At 40.9% G+C, this 16,861-nt stretch overlaps 1 long non-coding RNA gene across 1 annotated transcript in view; it reads left to right on the top strand.

Moving 5' to 3' along the window:
* The first annotated feature begins 2,061 nt into the window (after positions 1-2,061).
* Positions 2,062-16,861, top strand: part of LOC110832123 (uncharacterized) — a 173,015-nt gene continuing 158,215 nt past the window's right edge. Inside the window, exons 1-2 of the long non-coding RNA XR_015536639.1 lie at positions 2,062-2,295; positions 3,086-3,109. This is a non-coding gene — a long non-coding RNA (uncharacterized LOC110832123). The remainder of the gene's footprint in view (positions 2,296-3,085; positions 3,110-16,861) is intronic.

Here is a 16,861-nt window from a genome sequence, read left to right as displayed (position 1 = left end):
TCAGCTGTTCCTAAATCAGGGCTTTTTCGCAGTGTCTGTTACGTTAAGCGGTGGTGATGGTAGGTCCTTATTCCGCTTTATTGGGATATTTTATCACTTAGTATCTTCATTCTCTTATCCTTCAATTTCTTTGTACACGTTTCTGCTCTGTAAAGTTCGTGCACTCTGAACAGACATGAATTTTGTTTGAATTCTTGAGACATGGTACAACTGCATTTGAATTGCACTCTCTGTTAATAACTTCACAATGATTTATTTGCTTTTTTATCATAAAATATTAACCCGTTACAACACAATGGTAACTATGTATACCACCTTCTTTAACATTAAAAAACTCTATATTTTTCCCACACACTGTATTTACGTGTTTCGTATGATTCTCACTCTAAACAGCGATTATTTCCTTAAACAGCGTTAACCAGTTGATCTTTGTAATGGTGAAGTGTAGTGTTTTCTTCGCGGTACGGACTGAATTCTTAAATATTACTTAACATGATTTTAATACCTCAGAGGGCGAAGTACAAGTTTAAATGCAAAATTTGTGATGATACCTTTAAATTAAGTGAAGGTATTTTTAATTTTTGAGACATAGTATAATTTTAAAATTGTCGCATTTTTGTTCATGTATTTGTTTTTAAGTTTGTACGAATTGTTACTAAAAATAATTCGAATTTATAAAATTTCTAACTTGGAACGGAATATTATGTAAGAAAAATGAATATAGAACAATACAAGTGTGCAGTGTAGTTAAAGCTATTACAGGGCGCTGCAACCGCAGTACATGAGGAAGTGTAAACAGGTAGTTTACCAAGGAACATGACCTGCTTTTTAGCCATAATGTTAACGGTACCAGGTATTATTTTTCAGCTTGAAGAGTGAAGAGTCTTTTGTTCATCGTAGCAAGACCGTCCTGAATCGATCTGAGGTAAGCCACTGATATTTATTTATGTTTTTCAATTTCCCGAACAATGATGAGGGCTTCTTTGTGTTTTTGTTGTGTTATGTGTGTAAATCACTTGCATTAGATTTCCGAATTGTGCGTCTCTCTGAGAACAGGTGCTGGGACGAGACCAATTCGCCACAAAAGAAACTACAAGCGTATCAAAAATTTCCTTACACGGATCTAATGTCCCCCTCCTCCGGTCCATCAATAAAAATTCGGTTTGGGCAAGGGGAAACTGTAAACTTACACAATACAATTTTTTTTATAAGTAATGTTATTAAACTGCGAAGCGTTATGGACGATAACCTGCTTTCCGTCGGTTGTTTACCTGTTACACCGAAACATTTGAACAAATTAGACATTGTTTTGATTTCGGAAACCAGCGATTTTATTACTTTCCTCTTTCTTTCTTTCTTTCTTTCTTTCTTTCTCTTTATATACTTCCGCGTTTTTCACCTCCTGCAGAATTTTATATGACCGTTTACAGTATTTTGTCAAGTACAGTTCAGTGTAGGATTTCAAGTTCTCACGGCAACGCGAGTACTCATCGCCCCGATTATGGAGGCAGCAGGTACCTCTGAAACGTTGATAAAATTCTAGTAGACTACACGGCTTTACAACCCAGAAGGCAATCATGTAATTAAAAGTTGTGAATAGGTACTAAGACGTGAAGGCGTATGGAGAAGTGGAGATAAAGAGTGACCCCACTGCCTCTGCAAAATTTCTACTCAATCCTTATTTGTCTGCTAGAGCCATCTGGAGAGACAAGGATGAGAAAACAGGCCACTGTATTTTGCTTAAGAAACATTTTGGATGGTTCTTTTACGTGTCTTAAATTGGAATTTGTGCTATGAATTTGTATTACCTTCAAAAATAGATCTCGGCCGGGTTTTAAACCCGCGAACCCTAGAACTGTGGGTCCAGGGGCGAGCACACTGACCAGCAGTCCACCGACACCGAGCGCGACACAGTATATTTTCTCCGTTCTCATTACGTCATCAGGTAGTCTGTAGTGAGCCCCGCAAAGAGTATAACTCGTAGGATCTCGATTCTCGAATCGAATTCTGACGATTGCGATAAACCGGAAATACGTCATCAAATGACGTATCTGTCTTTGTTTGTGTGTCGCACGGATAACCTAGTCTGAGTTATCTTGTGATTTTGCTTCTGTGGATGAAAGTGATGTGGATTTAGTGCTACAAATTGTGAAACAATAGTAATTGCCGTGTGTTATAATAGTTTGATTTATGAAAACATTGTAATATACTAAATGCAGTGTGGTAATTCAGTTTGATGGAGACGCTGGCAGGTTGCTCTGTGGAACCCAATGGCTGGACGTGGGCTTGCTTGAGGTAAAGCTGAGTCATGGCTGGTTATTTTCCTGCTGAAGTGAGAAGTGCAGGTTTTTGAAAGGGTTTGTTTAAAAGTTAGCAGGTGGGCAAATATTGTTGGTCCAGAAATTTAATTAGTTTATACTAGAAGCTGTTGTTTTTTTTTGTAATTCAGTCTGAAGTACAAAGATATTGATTAATTGCCAAAACATAACCTACAATTTGCTTCCAAGCAAAGTACATCCATGTGATAGCTGCATTTATTTGTTTCAGCAAACACTTTAAACCCAAGGTTTGGTTGTTCTTAGCATTATTAGACAATTTGATCTGAAAATGTAGGAAGATGTTTATTATACAAGTCCAATCCAGGAATGACTTTCTAATGGTCTTAAAAATTGTGTGGTGTTGCAGTAATGAAAATTAATATTCCCCAGGTTTCTCTCTTTTATGTGAACTTTTGCATACACCAAGATCATCCTTTGGAAGATAAGATTTTTCTGAAAATATCTGTCATCTGGGTTGTAGCACCACAAAGCCTGGTAGAAGTTTACCAACAATTCAGAGGTCCTTGAAGATGGAGGCAGCAGGGATCTTCCCCCACCCACCAAAAGTGACATAGCCTTTCTGGGTTAAACTCCCAGACACTCCCCCAACCAAAGATGTTTTGCAGAAGGATGAATTTCGCTGTGGGTGACGTTTTGGGCTGTATGAGGAAAGCAATTGCCTCTGTCAGGAATCGAAGTTAGATGTGTCATTTACGAAATTGTTGTGTGTCGTCGTATGATTTTCATTTATCGTTTTTTCCCTTCAGATTTGGGCGTGTCGTCTTCATCTGGTGAGTAAACTTCCCACTTATTTGTTTCCTTCCTGTTCTTATGACCCACAGGGTTTGTAGGCCTGTTTGCATAATCTTCTTCTCTTTTGCCCTGAAGTTTGCAAATAGATCTTTAAAAAACTTCCTTTCGCCAATTGTATATACACGTATTTTAGTTTCAAGTTCATTGCTTTAACCCTCTAAGAAGTAATGAAAGTTGTTATTGTAAATCCAGATCGGAAAGGCCGATTCTTCTAAACGAGTTATCACGTGCGTAGCATAGAAAGGGGCGATCTTAGTAAGTGCCTAAATTGAATTACACGCTTCTGTACGAGACCGCGCGTCGTGACGAATCGCTTTTCCCTAGTGTACGCGGTTTACAGCGGGTACTGCCCCTCGCGGGCAGTGGGTCGAATCCTGTTTCAATATTTGTTTCCTCGCTTCGTCTATTTGATTATTTTGAAACGAAGTGCGTGGAGTGAACGCGGGTTTTATATTCGAGAGGTTCTGAGTTCAGATCTCGGTCCGGAAACCCCTATCTCCTGGTATAAGATTTTCGTACTTTTCCTCAGTCCCTCGGGCCAGATGCCTTAGATAGTATTTTTTAATCTGTGGCAAGAGGCCACGTACCCCAAGTATGACGCCGTGGGATACAAACAATGGTTCGCATCAGCGGACCGAAACTCCCACTGGCTTCAGGGAATTCTTTTCTTCGTCGTAAACGTGCGACCTTCCATCTTATATTAGTTCCACACTTTCCCCGGACCTATCAGGAGAGAAACAAAAATCAATTTTGTTTTAATTCTGTATCCAATTTTTTGCACAACAATTTTGATTACAGAGCCGTTGTTCAGGTTGGGACCGAGTGGGGGGGGGGGGAAGGCCTATTGTTAGCGAAGGATTTCAATTAGCTCAGCGGTAGTGTGGCTTGCTCGCTCATTCCGCCCTATATAATCCAAATGTCTTTTTTTATTATTATTTTCGTCAGTGGATGCGAATATGAAATGTTTTAAGTGTGTTTTTTTTTTGCTAGGCTAATCTTCCATTTGCAACTGCACATGTAGGAATTCAGCAGGCGGCCATTTGTTTATTAAAAGTCTGCCGATTCCGAATTACTTTTAATTGGATGTTTCGTACACATGAATATATTTTGTAATAGATTGGTAGAAATACTCACAACAGCTGAGTGGTAACTATATGTACCACCTTCTTTAATAATCAGCGAGTCTGAGGTTTGCCCCCAAAGTTTTTCGTGTTATCGTAAGACTGTAAACAGCGATTATTCAATTAATTAGCGTTAATCAGTTGATCTTTAATCTATAATGAGTTTAAGAGTTTTGCAGAATACTCGTTGACTGTAGAATTAATTAAGATTTCTCTAAATTTAAGTGTGTTTAATGTTTGTTTGTACCTCTGTGGGAACAGAATTCGGTCTGTTTTGGCTTGTAGTTGCAATAATCTTTGGAAATAACTTAATTTCAGTTCAAGATATGAAAAATCATTACTTCTAACAATCACTAAGAATCGACTTATAATGGCGATATTCTTTGTCTGTCTGTCTGCTCTCCTTTCCATATTCCAGGCTATTAGATATTTTTAGATGCTGATATTAGAATATACGAGTAGATTTTTCTATTCGGACTCCGAAACCAAAATTTTGCAAGTATTTATCTTTCTTTGCGTGCTACATTCCCGGCCAAGCCCATCTTCATTAAGTTTATCATCATAATATTTGGCGGCTATTGAAAATAATTGAACTACTCGTTATGAAATTTTTATCGTCTGTCATCACTTCGTCCGTTTTTGCACGAAATAAACTTCGGCTCGCCATTGCAGAATAACCTCACTTTGTGTTCTCTTAATTTGACCTCTATTTTTCTGTCTTGCAAGTGGGCACTTTCTTTAACATCGACACCAGTGAGATGTGGAAAATGAGAGCCATCGTGTGATGTCGCATACGGCCCGGTTTATTTTGTACACCACTGAAACTGGCCTTACGATGCTTGGCCACCCCTGGGTGCTGGTACATTCATTTGTAATTGAATTTTGTTTTCGTAACCAACTAATTGGTGTTCTAATGATAATGAGTTCGTTTGCGATCGGCACATCGAAGGACGTGATTTGCCGTAGATTCCGTAGACCCCAGATGTCCACTCCGCCGCGTTCGTTCGGTCTCTGTGTGTCGTGTTTGTGCGGCGTCCGAAATGACGGCCCCTGATTGTGTTTCGATTCGTGTTTGTTCTGTCGTCTGTTTTCGCATGTAGTTAACACTTCGATTATTATTTGGTCGGTCGCTGTTTGCGTTTTCGCTCGTCTGGAAACAACAAAGCGACGTTTTCACAAACTGTGAGCGAAATCACCATTTGAAACTGTTAAAGTGTAATCGTTACCACAGGAACGTAATTTTAAGCAATTTCGTAGGAACAAAGTACGTCGTTAAATTACCAGTGTCCGATATTTACGTTAGCATCTTAAAGACGAAAGGAGGTTAAGACGGATGTACATATTAAATTTAAGTGGGTTTGTGATACTCGCCGAGAAGAATGAGATTGGCGGGGCATGTAGCGCGCATGGATGGGGCAAGAGGTGTGGACCGGGTATTGATCGGGAAGCCTGAGAGAAAGAGACCGCTGGAGAGACCTAGACGTAGATGGGAGGATAATCTCAGGCGGGATCTATGGGAGATAGGAGTTGAAGGAGACTGGATTTTGTTGGCCCAGGACAGGGTCCGGTGGAGGGCTTTGGTTAATTCGGTGATGAACCTTCGGGTTCCCTAAGCCATCTGGTTGGTTGGGTCCACTATTTGGGAAGCCTGAGGGGAAGACACCGCTGGGGAGACCTAGACGTAGATGGGAGGATAATGTCAGGCGGGATCTATGGGAGATAGGAGTCGAAGGAGACTGGATTTTGTTGGCCCAGGACAGGGTCCGGTGGAGGGCTTTGGTTAATTCGGTGATGAACATTCGGGTTCCGTAAGCCATCTGGTTGGTTGGTTATGATACGCGCCTTGTCGTAAAAGACGCTGAATTTTTTGAACATCAGATGCGCTGTCAACTTCCAAGAATGGTTCTGCGCCGTGAAGTTAAGTCACAACTTACAGCAGGGTTGTCCAACTTTTTTCTTCCCTAGGACGAAGAATAATTTTTCCGTTGCATCCAAGCGTCGAGAAACCGTTCCTTGGACTGTGTTTGAAAACTAATAATCTTTAACAACGCTAGTTCAGAAATGACGTTACCGTAGTGTGCGCTCAGATATATATTTTATTGAAAAAATACATCGCGCGTAGAAACGAACAGACGATCCGGCAGCGAGGAAATGGTGAGAAATAATTTTGCGGGCCGGATCGGGTTCGCGGACCGCCAGTTTTTCGACCGCGCTGAATTAGATAAACCGAACAGACGCGTACTAACGCGTTGTGGCTTGCAGAATTTCGATGTGTGTCCTGAATTATTGAGAGGATTCCAGTCGCATCCCTTTCAAATCTCCCTCCTCCTCCTCCGTCTTGTCACATACGGCACTGAAAGTCGTCTCGCCCCCTCAGTTTCGTGAGGGATCACATTCGGAAATTAACTCGTGAGTCAGCTTAATCCGTTTTTAATTTCCGAATTCCACATGAAGTGCGAAATGATATTTACTGACGCACGATGTGGCTAAACGATCAATCATGCCGGGACTGCGACAATGCCATAACAATCGCTGATGCGTCATAAGGCAAAGCCCCCCACCCCCCCCAGGGGCCCCCTTGCGACAATGCTTTTTGAGATCAATACGGAAACATTTGAGAGCGGAGAACGGCCACTGAGATCAAGAAGGCTTTGCTGACATATGTAGTAGATTCGCAAGTCATTTCAGCACTCTTTGAGATGGCCAAGAGCGAATTGGTTTTTTCGGCCTGTTAAAAGTAAAATTTTGGCTTCCGCGTTTAGAGACTGAGGAAAATCCTTTCACCTCCGAGTAACCGAGCGGAGATTTGAAAATTAAATTAAAGTTTTACCTCTGTGATAATTTACCCAATTGTTCATCACCATGCATAATCATCTTCTCGTGTTATTCGACACTTAATAGCCTCTGTACTTCATGTTCCATCGTTGAAAGCCTATCGAAACGTCTGTTATTTTTACACTACGTGAATTCGTCATTGAGACAGCACTGCCAAAACCAAACCACTCTACAGATTAGTGCATGGAACACTAACTTGATTCCCCTGTCAATAGGCATTCAGTCTGCAAGAGTTTGCAGTTCATGGCTCCTTCTGACACAGGTCGAGGTTAAACTGATTTAGGGGTGAAATTACAGGCAATTCCTGGAGTCAATACGCATGGAACATGACGTTTACTCTGGAAACCATAATTTCGTTACCGGAAAACAGATTACGAAATGCCATTTGCCACATCGAATCACGATTATGCTCTACCGCTGTTTCAGTTACGAACAGAAAACATTTTATTTCCGTGCTGTGTCTGTTTTAATGTGAATTCCGATTAATTTTCAGTGTATGTTTTATGGAGCTTTATAATACGTTCAAGTGGTTTTATGATTTTGTATCAATTTTATGGCTTACTCGTGGGTTTTAAGTGCTTTTTATCCTGGGAACCCCCAGTAACACGACATCGGCTGTATGAAATTCGCTTCACGGCTGTCATAATTTCCCGCGTTCAAATATGTCGGTTTCTCGTTCTTGGGTATTCCTTACTCCTTTGTTCTCGTAATTCATACTTCAACTTATGTTTTGTTTCTTCTCTAAAAACTTGTTGTTGACTCAGAATATTAAAAAAAAACCTTATTGTGGCACAAATTTATTTCTCTCATTAAATATCTGGGACATTTATCCTGTTTACGTGTTTAAGTTTGGTTTTTTAGGGAAAACTGTTCATAATGAATTTGCTTATGCTGTTTGTTTATTCTGTCCTTGATTTATATTTACGACAGAGAATTATCTCGGGTCTCTCTCGTTATCCTCTGGTGTGGCGAGATAAAATTACGTTCCTCGTAAGATTTCAACTTCTGCAAAACAGTTTTCCTTTATTTGCGTTCCTTTGAGCGTGCTTTCATCCTAAATAATGCCACATCTTGTTCAGGCAACAATGTTGCCAACTGTAGTTTGTACGAATTCAAAACTTCCCTAATAATGCATAAACTTAATGGTGTAGAAACATTTCATGATTCATTTGCGCTGTAGAATTAATTACTAAACCAACGCCAAGCAACGAACGCAGTGTTTAGGTTAGGTTAGGCTTAAAACAGTTGAGGATCGGAAATAAAACAGAGTGATTCAATGCGTCAATTTTCTAAACACCCACAACACTAAATTATTTGTTGGGGTTATCCAAACTTTACTCCAAGCACATGTCAATCTTTTCAAGCACAGTGGTAAATATCTGTACCACCTGCTTTAATAACCAGCAACTCTACATTGTGCCCACAGTGCATTTATTTATTTCATATGATTTTTAAAATGAACAGCGATTATTTCCTTAAACATCGTTAACCAGTTGATCTTCGTAATGGCGAAGTGCGGTGTTTTCTTAGCGGTACGGACTGGATTTTTTTAAAAAAGCAACAACACAGAGGAGAAGGTCCTGTAGCCGGCCATCTTGACACTTTTTCTCGATTTTCATCTGCGTTTAAGAAAAATTGATATGGTTACCAAAAAATTCATTACCCGAAAGTCTTCAGTTTTATTCATCCTAATCAAGGGGACGAGGGGGCATTGCCTGAAACCCTAACCATAAGACCCTCCCCCTTTCTCCATAAATAAAGTGTATCTTACTTCCCCCTCAGAATGTTATCTGTTTTGGTACTTTCATCCGCAAACCAAAATCTGTTTCTCACTCGACATTAAAGCGTCTCATTTCCTGACCGAAGGAGACGCAGCGCTTGGACAACGCTCGTTTTTCTTCGTGTGACTCACGTGTTTTTTACAGTCACTCCAAAGTTATATTCTGTAGCGTGTTACAGCTTCGTGCTTTTGTCACTCGTTAAGATCAGGCGCAGATCTGACGAGAATGTTACGAGCTCTTAACTTCGCCTGTCAGAAAATTTCTTCCTACGTCTTTGCTATTGTATTTATTCTTTTTCGAAGTCGGCAGTTTTCCCTCCTGATTTTCCTCTCTTTTCTTCGACGATTCAATTTTTTTTGGCTGATTTTCTTTCTCGTTTTTTTTTTTTTCACATCTAGGTGCTAACTTCTACTGCGTCCCCCTGTGTGTCAGAAGGCAATTTATACTCTGTTTCCTCCTCCTCGTCTTCTCTCACGCTTCAATTCCTGTCCGCCTGTGTCTCCTTCTCTTTTTGTACCGAGCGAGGTTCGTTCCGCAGAGGAAAACTTGCAGCGGAATTATTTTCCGGGAAAGGGACGCGCTATACTGTATAATTAAATTCCACCATGATTCCTTATTCGTTCACATCTCTCTTCTTCTTCTTCTTCTTCCTCTTACTGCCTCCACGTCACTTCCGTTTGACGTCGAAGTTTTCTCTCGTGTGGACACAACAAAGCAACTTACCCGGAAAAATGAGAGAGGGGTTACACGGTAAACTGCTCGCTTGTTTGTGCGTTCGATCGCATTTTTCGCTTTATAATCGCGTCCTCTTTTAATATAATTTTAAACGGTCGTTCCTGCGAGTCCGGGGAGGTCACGAGGGCTAATTCGCCATAACTTTGTCCAGGTTTGCTCAGGGGTCATTTTAATCTACCTACAGTGGATACGAGGGCGTTATTTATCCGGCGGCTAATCGACTGGAGTTTCAAGGAATTTAAGTCTTAGGGCCAAATAACGTCTATATAGCATATAAAAATCCAGTCCGTACCGCGAAGAAAACACTACACCTCACCATTATAAAGATCAGCTGGTCACTTTTAAAAAAAAGTTTTTTAGATTTAAGTCCGTACCGCGAAGAAAACACCGCACTTCACCATTACAAAGATCAACTGGTTAACGCTGTTTAAGGAAATAATCGCTGTTTATTGTGAGAGTCATACGAAACACGTAAATACACTACGTTGATAAAATGCAGAGTTACGAGAAAGGTGATTTGTACAGTTGGCGGAAACCGAACCCCGGACGTTCAGGCCGTAGAAAATATTAAGTTGATTTCGAATTTTAAATGGCCTTCGGTGTCTAAGCAGTGTTTAAAATCGTGATTAGATACTTTGACCTCCAACTAAAATCTTATTCCGCCGTTCTGCCCTAGTCCAGGAACTGCAACACCGCTGGATTATTCTACTTTGTCGTTAGCGTGTTTTCGCGTGTCATAATAGAACATTTTTCCGTCGTATGTACCGCGTTGATGGTGTTCTTAATCTTGGCGAAGTGTAAGCTCTCACGAACTAAGAGGGAAGTTTCAGATAAGTAAGGAAAATTTCATTACTCTGCTAACAGAATCCCGTAGCACACGGTAAATCTGATAATGACGACATTAGACCGGGGGGTGGATACCACCTCGTACGCCGTCATGATGACGTAATCAAAAATTCTTTCGGAAGAAAGCGAACTTTTTGCGTTGATCATAGGTTGATCGTCAGTTATCTAGTCCAGTCTTTTGTGATTGGTTGTCTGTTATTGTACCCCGTGACAGACAGAAGACGATGTTTATACTAGTTTCTTCCCATCATGCCTTGCGTGAAGATTTCTCGTTATCACCCAGCGCTGAATGAACCAAGCGTTGTGAGGTGTTGTATCATGCTAGTAAAAGGGGCAAAGCACTTGTCTTTTAATAACTTGGGGAAAATGACCCGGCTGTTACTCAACGCCCATAATCCACTAGGACCATTCCAGTTTATAGACAAGCCATACTGAGAAAACTTTAGTACAGTGGTTCATTTCTGGTGGTGATAAAAGGGGAAAATTGATGTGATGATAGAATAAATAGAAATATTTGGGACTTGTAGCACGAACTGAGGTAACGAGAAATGTAGCTCAAAATTGTCACCAGGTCCTTATTTTAAGGGGCGAAGGACTTTGTTTCTTGGTCCACTCATGCAGTGTCTCGCTAAATTTGGTCACTGCCCCGTCTTTCCATCCAGGACTAATATTGCATTTGACAGAGTTTAATTGGGTAACGTAAGAATATTTTTTTTTTAAATCTCGATACCAGAGTTCTCTGTGTCTTGAGTCTCCTGACCTTGCACAGGCAGAGTGAAATGTGACCCCATCTTCCATGTTTTCCTGTCGTATGCAAATGACCCGCCCTCCCGCCATAGACACGGGGCGTCGTGAGACCAGGAACCGAACGTTTTGATTCGTTGTGCATAAAGCGGGTAGGCACTAAAGTACCATAACACATGGGGGGAGACACTTTTATTTGTGTCTTACATCAGGAAGTCCCAGGAACGCATGGTAATTTCAGTTAGCTTGAGTGTGAGGGGGGGGGAGGGTCTGGAGGGGGGACGCCAGAATCAGCCCCCCCCCTCTCCCTCGAAGGGGCAGCGAGAGCGTTTTTTTTTTACAGACAAATTCTTTCTTTTATTTTCACTGCCTCGCTCTTTGTTTTAAATTCGACCTTTGTCCGGAAATGCAAGTTTCGTTGTCCTTGACACGAGTACACCCATGACGGTTAAATGAGAATTTATTTATCTGTTGTTAGAAATTCCGAATTAATTTGAGATTTTCCTCTTTGTTGTATTTAAAAGTTTATTAAGTACCTATGAAAGAGAGAGAGAAAGAGGAAATTGGGGGGGGGGAAAGAGATTCTTATAGTTAGAAGGTCCCCAGGCAATGCCCGCTCGTCCTTCTGTTAAGGATAAAGTAAGAGTGAAGACGTTAGTGCGATAATTGGCAGAGAAGACGGAATTTTGAAATTTTGTATTAGAGAAAGCTGAGGCTATTAATTTGGAAGTTTAATACATAATTTAGAAGTTCAAGTACCTATGAAAATGGTCCAAATTATATTTAAGAAGTTAGGCCGTACCGCGAAGAAAACACTACACTTCACCATTACAAAGATCAACTGGTTAACGCTGTTTAAGGAAATAATCGCTGGTTACAGCGAGAATCGTACGAAACACGTAAATACAAAATGAAAAGTTACTGATTGTCAAAGAAGTGGTTAATATAATTACCACTATGCTATTATGGGTTAGATGGAAATTTGTGACACAACAAAATGTTCACGTTCGCCGCCACATAGACCACTGCCTATGGTGTTTTTTATGGCATTCATTTTTTTTTTTTGGGGGGGGGTCCCCCTTCTGTTATTCTATTTCTGACAGTGACGTCATGATGAAGACTTTGAAAGTCTTGAGAGCTCATTGGTTGAGTGGTGTAGGTAAATTGAGCCAATGAGAAGAACACGCCGTAATTTTCTGGCCCTCATGTATTGTTCGGGATTCCATTGTTTTTCTAATCATCAGACGGAAATAGGGGGGCGGGACTTGCAGCTGGTAATGAGAAGGAGTGGCGAGACGCTGCAGTAATTGCCATGGAAACTTAACGTGACAATCTAAAAATCCACAAACCATGAATCGAAATGGGGAGTTCTGTTGCTATGGAAACGACTGGATTTTCCTGAGAGCAACACGGGACCAAGTGAAGTTAGCCTCGTCTTTGTTTGCGAGAAGTGTTCTGTTTGTTGAGAAAATTATTTCCACGCAGGATTTGGCTTCATAGAGCAGAGTCCTTCTTAAGAACTTATACTGTACTTAAAAAGTCAAGAAATTTGTCATCTTCTATGAATCCACGAAGTTCATTACTCTGTTTACAAGAGCCCGCCACCGGTCCTTTGAGACACACGAATCCAGTCGTATTTCCCCGACAACCATTTTAATATTATCCCTTACCGACAGGTCTTTCGACTTGTCTCTTCCCTTCAAGCAATCTTAACCAAAATGTCCTAGCATTTTAAATATCCCCCCCCCTCCCATTAGTTCTGCGTCTCCCGCCAATTTCACCCTTCTTGTCTCGATTATTTTAATATAATTTGGCGAAGATTAAAAATTATGAAGTTCTTCTATTGTAATTGTCTCTGTTCTCCTGTCATTTCCTGTTTTGTATTATTAAAAGACGATTAATTAATAACCAGTAATGAATGAGACGAGTGTAATTTGTACGTGTCACCGAGTTTCTAACAAATCATGTTTCTGTCATCTGCCTCACTGATCTCTGGTCGATGTTGGTCCAGATCAGGTAAGTTCCGTTTTAATTAGGATCAGTTGATCAGGCGTGGAGTGAGTATCGGTGATCGGCCACCCATAGAGTCCTCTTGTTAATTTCAAAATGCCTGCTTTTTTATGTTCGGTTATCGACTGTGCGGATTTTGTGTTTCAAAGGTGGGACGCTGAGCCCAAGTGACTTGCTCGACAATTAGATTAAGAACGCTGTCTGTCCAGAGTCACGACGCGTTGCATCGGCTTTCAGTGACGTAAGACGGACGCCGCTCAGAGGAACGGAGGACCGCATGACACCCGATCATCCGATGTCATAGAGGCGGTTCGGAGCTATTGAGTCCATGTTAAACAAGAGACAGATGTGATGCATTGCCTTATTTCCTTACAGACTGATGAGAATTTGTGACTAGTCGTCGCTCGCTGTTAGGGGAGTTTGGGGCTCTATGCGATAATATTATAATCGTTGCCATGGTAACGCTTTTGAGCAAGGCGTGCTAAGGACATTTATTATAATCACGATGTAAGATCATGTTTTAAAGTGCGGGTCGCGGAAATCGTGTTATATTTTATAATTAAGCAGAAATAAGTGATGATTCCAAAGATTTTTCCGTCAATCTTGACGGAAAGTTTTCTAGTATGAAAAAGTTTCGGGCATAAATGAAATCCGGTCGCTGCATCTAATGTGCATTTACGAGAAGAAATGTTTCAGGCTTAATTGGAATGGAAGAGAAATTGGTCGTAAGGCTTTTGTTGTGTGTGATTTAATCTAAAACAGTTCAGAACTTTCGAAAATAAAATGTCGGGACGGATAGAGTTTCTCACTATTTCTTCACGTGAAGCAAACTAATAACGTTTCTTGGTACGACACAGTTTTAGCTGTATTGTTGCTAGGCAACCGTTGCCAGTGACGTCATCCACTTTTCCTTCATCCCTTATTTTCTGTTTGATATCAAAGTTTTATTAGTATCTTAAAAAAAGTTTCAGAGGCGTTCTGACGAAGCAAGAATCCTTAGCGCCCAGACAAAAGCTACTTGAATGCGTTCGTTTCTACAGCTCAGCCCTTCACAACCGCGCCCAATATTATTCTTTTTCCCGGGAGAGAGCCCTTGTGGCCAGGAACAACTGTACCACGTGACAAAAGGCTAATTTTCTGGGCATGTAATCCAGGAAAACTCACGCGTAGCACTGGATCGGAAAATCGTGTAGGAGTGGTTCGTGCTCCAGGTGCGTATTCGGAAGGACCCGGTCGTGTAAATTGGCCTCGACACTGGCTGTCCTGAACGGGGTTTTTCGTATTTCTCCTCAGTTACTCCAGGAAAATGTTGTGACAATATCTCAAATTAGTCTGACACTCGTATTAATTAAAAGAATGTCATTCAGCGCCACGTAAGTTCGTCTACGATGCCATGATTTGTGTGGCTTCAGAACAGGGCTGTACAGTCAGTACCAAAATCTCCGACTCCGACCCCAACTCCTTCATAAAATCTCAATATGCATTAATAAGGGTAAACCTATTCAAATGGTAAACGACACCATAAGAGATTTCATCACCAACACGTGAATTATCATCCTACTTTTTAGACTTATAACCTATATTTAAATATACGTCTAATGTTTATTGCAGAAATCGGTTGATTTGTAGACAGTTTGTATTCGGGGGTTGTTTTTTCCTGCTACTGAAAAAATAAATAAAATAGACCAATGTCAGTGACGCGTTCCTTTGCAGTTCGCCGGGAGACGAATAGGTCGGAGTATGAGATTTGTGGTTCTTACCGACGTTTCGGACGAACGTTTGGCCTTCATCTTTAGGCCAAGTGTCCACTTGTGGAGCCATGCGAAGGGGGAAGGGGGGAAGGCTGGGTTCTTAAAGACACTTAGGAAATGTCTGTTGTCCCAGACAAATTGAAGTGGCTTCTCAGATTTCAAGAGCTGTTGGAATATAATATGTTACATTTTCGCTACGTTTCGGTTCTTTTTGAGAACTACGCCATCTATCGCTTTTGCCTGTCTCTCACTTTGAGTTGTTACTGGAGGATAGTACTAAAATGGATCTTGGTACTTGTGGGCATATAAACTTTAGTGAGCTTCGGAGTCGGCTGATGAATACTGCCGTCCTGTTGAGAGGAACGTCTTAAGCCCTTAAATTTCAAGTGACCAAGTTGAGGTTTTGTAATTAGTCACAGAATAGCTGTTGGATAAATGGCGCAAGTCACTCATCCAAGTCCGTGTATTTCTTGAAAGCTGACAGTTTCGCAGCTTACCTAAAAATTTGTGCTTTACGAAACAGAAAGTGTCTGGTTGAGTCTCTAACGAACCCTGTTATGATCCAGTTCATTCTGGTCAAAATCACGTTACATTTATCTGAGATTCATTTTAATATTATGTTTTTCTCCATACGTGCAGCGCTAATATAAGACGTGTTTCATGTGGGATCTGTTTCGTATTGGTGTCTTTTCGACTAAATTAAAACGTTGCGTGTCCTTAACCAAAAGTGGAATGGATGAGTCATTGAAACATGAATTCTCCCTATGCGTTTTGGTGTAAGTCATGTTCCATGCCAGTTTTGAGTGAAATCTATAAAGACGTTTCAGGGATTAACTCACACGGACGGAAAGACGTACATGGACACTTTGACTTCGCTTCATGTACGCCTCATTTGTGTTCGTCCAGTTGGCCCCAGTGAGAGAATGTTCGCTCTTCGCTTGTTCTGTCGCACGAGGGACTTTCCTTCCTAATGACCACTTGTAGTCTGTTGCCATGGAGACGACCTCTCTCAACTCATTGTCGTGTTCTGCTATTGAGCCCAAATGGCTGTAATTACAGTATCCACAGCTTTGGTCACTCGAAAGCCTTTTTTTTAAAACTTCAATTACTGAAGGTGATTTCTTAAAGATACTTCAATATTTGGTATGATTGCCTATAGGCTGGATGTGGGCGGAATCTTGTGTAATAGTTACCACATCAGAAATTGTCGTAACTCAATGATTCTCACGATAAACAGCGATTCATTTCTTAAACAAGTTAACCAGTTGATCTTTTTAATGGTGAAGTGTAGTGTTTTCTTCGCGGTACGGACTGAATTCGTAAGTTTCATTTGAAAGAGTTTCGGCTCCAAAGGTTAATTAGCGTTTTAGTCGTATTATTTCCTTAAACAAGGTTAACCAGTTGATCTTTGCAATGGTGAAGTGTTGTGTTTTCTTCGCGGTACGGACTGAATTCTTCAGTTTCATTTGAAAGAGTTTCGGCTCCAAAGGTTAATTAGCGTTTTAGTCGTATTATTTCCTTAAACAAGGTTAACCAGTTGATCTTTGCAATGGTGAAGAGTAGTGTTTTCTTCGCGGTACGGACTGAATTCGTAAGTTTCATTTGAAAGAGCTTCGGCTCCAAAGGTTAATTAGCGTTTTAGTCGTATTATTTCCTTAAACAAGGTTAACCAGTTGATCTTTGCAATGGTGAAGTGTAGTGTTTTCTTCGCGGTACGGACTGGATTCTTAAATGTTAAAGAAAATAGGAAGAAATTCCGACGGTTGAACACAATTCAGGGGACTCTCGTACTCTGATGTGGAACAGACCTTACGAAGTGAACATGTTAGGGTTGTGACCTCGTTCTAAATTCATCGCAGAGCACACTCTATTGAGCGGATGTCTGCGAACCCTGTGTCAGGGTCAGA

The sequence above is a fragment of the Zootermopsis nevadensis genome, unplaced genomic scaffold (assembly GCF_977971745.1).
Source record: "Zootermopsis nevadensis isolate Lab colony 2312 unplaced genomic scaffold, Znev_1.0 Znev_ptg000002l, whole genome shotgun sequence".
NCBI classification, from domain to species: Eukaryota; Metazoa; Arthropoda; class Insecta; order Blattodea; family Termopsidae; genus Zootermopsis; species Zootermopsis nevadensis.
Note: the sequence above shows the minus strand (reverse complement) of the source record. Positions and strands in the feature narration are given on the sequence as shown.